Source organism: Myotis davidii, unplaced genomic scaffold (genome assembly GCF_000327345.1).
Source record: "Myotis davidii unplaced genomic scaffold, ASM32734v1 scaffold1682, whole genome shotgun sequence".
NCBI classification, from domain to species: domain Eukaryota; kingdom Metazoa; phylum Chordata; class Mammalia; order Chiroptera; family Vespertilionidae; genus Myotis; species Myotis davidii.
In genome coordinates this window covers 152,198-159,021 of record NW_006293534.1, presented here as the reverse complement: position 1 = coordinate 159,021, position 6,824 = coordinate 152,198, and the positions used below count along the sequence as shown (strand labels likewise).

The window sequence follows — 6,824 nt, the reverse complement described above, 5'->3', positions numbered from 1 at the left end:
CTGATATTTCTTCAAATAGGTTTTCTAACCCTTGTTCCTCTTTCTGTTGTTCTGGCACCCCTATTATTCATATGTTGTTTCGTTTCATGTTGTCCCTTAGCTCCCTTAGACTCTCCTCCTGTCTTTTAATTTTTTCTCCAATTGCAGTTCAGTTTGGGTGTGTTTTGCTTCCCTGTCTTCTAATTCGCTAATTCGGTCCTCCGCTTCTCCTAGTCTACTGTTGAAACTTTCAATGGTGTTTTTTATTGCTGCTATATCACTCTTCATTTCTTCTTGGTTCTTACATAATTTATTGATTGTTTCATTTTTTTCTTCTTGCTTCTTGCATAAGTTGTTGATTTTTTCCTCCATCCTGTTTATGCACTCTAATACCCTTAATCTGAATTCTTTTTCTGTCATGTTGCATGCCTCTGTATCACTTAGCTGCTTTTCTGTCGTGTCCTCCTTCTCTTTCCTTTTATAAGGGTTTCTTTGTCTACCTATGTTTGATCGTACTGCCATATCTAGATGTTGAGTCTTTCAATGGCTGCTCCTTGGGTGGCAGTGTCTTCTTGGGCTGCAGTTGCTCCTCTGGTGGTTGTGGTAGCAGCTGCTCCTCAGTCGGTAGTAGCTCCTCTGGTGGGTGCTGTTCACAGTTCCCAATTTCTATTCTTGTATTCATGCAAATAATTAGGCCAAATTGAAACTAAAAATAATAAACTAAATAAATTGCTCTTAGTTTAGCTCTTTGATAAAAATGAGGATGATTAGGGAGATAGAAATTGTGTTTCAGTGGATTCCATATATACAGTTGTGAATATTAGTCTCTAGTTCAGTTCATTATCTTCAAAGTTTTATTTTCATTATAAACTCAACTGAACTACATCTTGAATTTTTCTAGATTTCTTAAATATTTGACTACAACCCTCCAAACTAATGTTTCATTTTTCTCTCATCCTTTGTCTTAGAGTTATTAAAATTAAAACTTTATTCCTTTCACCAAATCATTTCTCATAAATCTTGTCTCAATAAAACTGAGATGTGTAACACAGTTTGTCTCCACCCTACCACCTCAGACATCATCACAACTTCCTTTTGTGCCCAGGCCTCATCGTCCATTTGATAGAGAGCAAAGATTTATTGTCTCTGAAGGAAAACTTCACCCCCTTACACGTGGAAACAGCTACAGAAGAAATCCTACACCCTTTTCTCTGAAATAATTCAGAGCCAGAATCCTTGGGGAGGCAATGTAATAGGCAGGTAAACAGACATTAGCAGAGCAAGGATGATAGGCGAGGTAAAGGAAATCACCAGGGCAGAAAGCCCCAGATGCCTAACTAGGGTAAAAACTGGGGAAACAAGAACCTCACCACCAGAATAACCTATTCTCCCCTAGCATATCAATGGTCATGCATTTTAGAACCCCTGGCCTTTTAATTCCTAAAGATAACATCTGGACTTCAGTTGTATTTCAGCTCCAGATCCAGAAAAGTGGAAAAACAGATAAGTGACCTCATGGCTGCCTCAGCACCAGCTACATTGACTAATGACCCCCTTCCCTGGCACCAACCAATCAAGGGAGACCATGACCCTGGAAGAGCACATCTGGCAGTTGCTTTTACTTTTATTATCTTATTTAATCCTTGTGATAATTCTATATGATAACTATTATCCTCCCCACTTTACAGATGAATATTGAGACCCTTCCTTAAAACATCCCCTAATATTTCTATGTGCAAGAGAGAGATAAATATGCTCAGGTTGAAGAACCCAGAGCATGCTCTCCCCCAGGGGAGTATGCCCATGCCATTCCCTTCCTCCTTCTTATTTCTAAGGGACCACAAAAGATTTGCAACCAAGGGAGAAATGGGCAAAAGCAACTTGTCTCAGACTACCCCCTAAACTTGTCTCCCAGTGAGCCAAAGCAGCCCAGCCTAGGCTCTCCTGTTACTTCTGCTATGCCCTTCCTTGTTTCATTGTCGTAAATATATTTTGGCTGCTCCAGATGTGAGGAAACCTGTACTAATCCGTGTTCCTGATTGAAAATGTCTGAGATGGTCCCAATGTTTTTGAAGTACCCATCACATTTCCTAGGGGAGTTTAAAATGAAGTAACTCAAGGCCATGGGCTGGGGGAATTCGGCCAGTACCCTGAACTCATGTGGCCAACACCCAGAGCTCCAGGGAGAATACAAATAGCTCTGGCCTTATTCCTATGTATTTCCTCACTATCAAAAGATCTATCCTCTTCATTCTGGTCTCCCTATTCTGTCAGTAATGAGGGACTTATATGGAAAGGGTGGAACCCTACTTTAGTTAAAACTAGGACTTTACATCCACTGGTGAGGTAATCTCCTTGATAATATAGGTGTCTAGTATATGATCTACCTGGGAACATGGAGGGGCACTGCAAATAGTGCTGGAGGGCCTGTTTTACTCCCTTTCAGCTCTCCTCTTCCCAGTCCTCCGTTCTATTTGTTTTTTGTATTAAAGGAAAGAGTCCTTTACTCTGGCACACAGAGAGGTGTAGGCATAAGAAGCATGCCATGCCTCCCAAGCAAGGGCACTCCCTCCTAGGCTTTTCCCACAAGTCTAAGGCTAGTTTCTTAAAATTCAAACCCTGGGAAGGTTGTCAAACTTATTTGACCAAAAGATTATCTTTAAAAGACACAATTTTTCAACAAACTGCAAAGGTACTAAACAAATCCCACATTAAAGGGAGTAACATTTTTCTTCAGAGCCAAGAAATCCTTGTTCTCCATCAGAGGGACGATGAGGCCTGGGCAGGGAAGGAGGTAGCGATCATATTTAGAGGTGGTATTCTCTGTGTGTGAATAGGGTTTGTAACCTGGTGGAGACAAACTGAACAACAAGAATTATGACAAGTGATCCAGTGAAAGGAAAAGTGATTTAGTGTTCAATGATTCCAAGGCCAAGGATGGGAGAAAAGCAAGTATTAGTCTGGAGAGTTGTATCTAAACACACAAGAAAACTAGACAAATTTGGGATTCAATTCAATTCATAGGTGTAAGATAAAACTAGGAAACAATAAATTGCAATCAACTCAAAGTCTGTTGAAATATAATTTTTTCTCCCTAAAATCACCCTTATTCTTATTAAAGACTAATTCATTTATTGCACTGTCTAGTTTTATTTTGTCTTTTTTTAAAGAGAATATGGACTTTATTAGGTTTCAAATACAAAAGTAAACCCATCTAAATAGGGAGGCAGAAAGCTCCCTTTGTTTTTCTAGGATTCCCAACTCCAACCCCATAAAAACATTTTGCTCTCACACAATGGCTAGCAAAGAGTAAAAATAAGCAAGTTCTCAAAAATGAGAGGTATCCACGTTTACGAAGGAAGATGACCTGAAGGATGGGCTGGAGGATGAGCTGGAGCGCCTGGTGGATGGGGAGGACACACTTTCCACCAGTGCATCCTCCGGTTGTTTCTCTATCCAATTCTGCTTCTTGTCGGTTAGCGCCTCGGAGAACCGTGGCATGGCGACTTTCAGGCAGAAGGACTTATTTGTAAAGGTGAGGCGGAACCAGCCAGTCTCCTTACACCAGCTAGGGGCCAATAGGAGATTGTTTTCCAGGAAGCGGCGATAAAGGAGCTGTTCTTCCTCAAATGTGCATGGGTCTAGGTACTCTTTCAAGTTGACCCAGATATAGAGGCCAGAGCCACGACTGAGAAAATGGACCTTCATTGTCTTCAACTTGTTGGTGATGTACCTGTGAGCTACCTGCATCCGGGAGTGATTAGTGGGCAGGTTAACGTTGTCAATCTATTCTCTGTCCTGGAGCAGCCGACACAGCTTGTGCTGGGTGATGCCAGCGATGCCGTGGAGGAAGCCAAAAACGCCAATAGCAGAGACCACCTCCTTGTTGTGAGTGTACAGAGTGCCAAAACGGAAGCCAGAGATCCCAAAACTCTTACTGGTGCCCCAGATCACATGGGTCCTGTTGGGGTCAGGCAAACTTTTCATGTTCAGAACACTGTGGAATGGGATGGATGCACGAAACTCAGACAGCATGTAAGTCTCATCAATTATCACATGTAGGTTGTGCCTCTTGGCAAATTCCAGGTATTCTTTCAGTGAGTCTAAAGTATCGATGTTTCCCAGAGAATTATTGAGGTTGCAGAGAACAAGACCTCTGAACTTTTTCCCCTTAAACTTAGCCTCCCGCCGGGCTTTCTCCAACTTGTCCACAATCAGCTGGAATGGCTGGGTGTCCATCTTACTCTGCAGGTGGACATGAATCAGCTCAACTTTTGAATACAGGTGGGAAGTTAACGTGAAGCCAGAATATAAGGGGGTGGGGATCAGAAAGGCATCACCTGGATCACACAGCACCATGGTCAGGGTCAAGAAGACAGAGAGGGAGCTATTGAGAACAACCACATTTTCTGGATCAAGCAGGTCAGGTGCCTTGCAGTAGTAGGTCAGGAACTGGGCTACTTCTTCCCTCAGGAATGCATGTCCTCTCCAATCAGGATATTGCAGAAGGTCATCATCAATGTAGTTCATGTCACTCTGACTCAACCTTTCAGTCAGCAGATCAATGCAGTGCTTGTTCTCACTGAGGCCAAGGTTAATGAAGCCCAAGGTGTTCGTGTCCTCATGGTATTTGTCTCCATGGTAGGCTATGAAGTCCTGGAAGTTGGACTGGTATAAGGCAGAGACGTCAATCCCACGGTTGGATAGGTAACAGCTGATAAATGCAGTTTTTGAATCACTCAGTTGGTGACTTAGCTGGTCAGGCTCCCTGCATGACTGGGCCTGCTGAGCACCTCCAGCACCACCCTTTGAGTCCAGGGAAAGACGAGGCAGTTGGAGCTCCAGGCTACTTGATGCTCCAGAGTGTAAGAGGTTGACCACCTTACACATTAAATGGATGAGGATGGCTTCCTGGTCCCTGATGTTCTGTCTGTGCTGTTGCTTCTCCTGCTCCAGGTCCTCCTGCTTGTGCCTGCTCTCCAGCTGCAGGATGTACTAATTTATGATCTGCCACAGATGCAGGATCACTTCCATCACCCGGGGGTGGGGCCTGTGAAGGGTGTCTGATTGGTGACTCACATTTTGGCTTTTAGTTTTGGCCTTACGAGGCTGGCCTGAACGTGGGTCTCTGTTTCTACTCATCTCTTCTTTGGTCCCAAATCCTTATGCCTGAAGAAATCAACCTTTACCACCAGGGCTCAGGCACTGCTCCAGGGTCCTCCTCCTCTCACTAAGCTTGATTTGTCTAGTTTTATTTTGGCCTGAGTGTCTGCATAAATAAAATAAGAACAGTATTTGACTGTATAGGTTCTTTTAAAATCTGTTTTGCTGGAATCTCATGATGGAGCTTTAATGAGCCTCTCAGGGCAAACAAGTTGAGTCATCCAGTTGCCATCAGTCTTGCCTGCAATGCCTGCAATTGGGTGAATTCCTCAAGTTTTGAGGTTCCCAAAATGTCTTGAGGTCCTTCCTTGCCATCTCTCAGGAAAGTAACCTTTGTTCCTTACCTGGAAAGATTGCCATGAACCACACAACCAAGCAAGGTATCAGGCTTTTCTCCGAGGTGCTCACATTGGCTTCAAGTACTCCAGTGAAATCCAGATTCCAGGCATGTCTCTCTTAGACATGAAACTTCAGCAAAAGTCTTGGTTAATAAAACTATTATTGGAAACTGGTCTTGCCAAAATCCAGGGGGACTAGGTAGGGAGAAATTTACTAAATTGATTTGTTTCCCTGTATCTGAAAAACAAAGCCCTAAAATTAGGAATACTTTTTTGTGTGAGAAAGTATATTTTTATTACTTTTTTATTATCTGAAGTTTTGCATATGTCTCCTTTTTCCCCAATTAGCCCCCACCCCCACCCACAGCCATTCCCACCCCAGGCAAGCCCCCACCACCCCAGTGTCTGTGTCCATTGGTTATGCTAATATGTATGCATACAAGTTCTTTGGTTGCTCTCTAACTCCCTTCCCCCAACTCCCCTGCCATTTGTCTCAGGATCTATTTTTGTTCATCAAATTATGTTGATCATTATATCCCACACTAGAGGCCCAGCCTGCCCCCTCTCACAGTCTGGGAACCCTAAGGGGTGGGAGGTGACCTGGAAATCAGGGGAAGGATATGCCCCATCACTCCTCTGCTGCTGCCACTGCTGGCAGCACAAGCCTCAGCCAGCCCTGGTTACCGGAACCTTGGTTGGCCCTGGGTGGGTGGGCAGATGCCATCCGAGGCTTGCCTGTGCCTTGGGTTGGCCCTGGGGGGCTGGGGAACTGAGGAGACTGGGGGACTCCGAAGGCAGGCACGTGGAGCGGCCGCACGCCTGCTGCCCCGGTGGGGCTGAGGGGACTGGCACCACCATCTTTGAGGGTGTGACAATTAGAATGTTCCCTCCTTAGTGGCTGTGGGCGCCGCCATATTGGAGGGTGGGGCAGTCAATTAGCATATTCCCTCCTTATTAGATAGGATATGCGTGAGATCATGTGATATTTATCTTTCTCCAACTGGCTTATTCAATTAGCATAATGCTCTCCAGTTACATCTATGCTGTTGAAAATGGAAAAAGTTTCATCTTTTTTATAGCAGCGTAGAATTCCATTATGTAGATGTAACACAGTTGATTTTTGTTAATTTTATTAATTTTCTTTTTTCTTATTAAATCTTTATTGTTCAGATTATTTTTTTAAATATATTTTATTGATTTTCCAGAGAAGAAGGGAGAGGGATAGAGAGCTAGAAACATCGATAAGAGAGAAACATCGACCAGCTGCCTCCTGCACGCCCCCCAGTGAGGATGTGCCCGCAACCAAGGTACATGCCCTTGACCGGAATCGAACCTGGGACCCTT

At 43.9% G+C, this 6,824-nt stretch overlaps 1 pseudogene; it reads right to left on the bottom strand.

Annotated features, from left to right (window-relative positions):
* Positions 1-3,306: 3,306 nt before the first annotated feature.
* Positions 3,307-6,824, bottom strand: part of LOC102753984 — a 14,657-nt pseudogene continuing 11,139 nt past the window's right edge.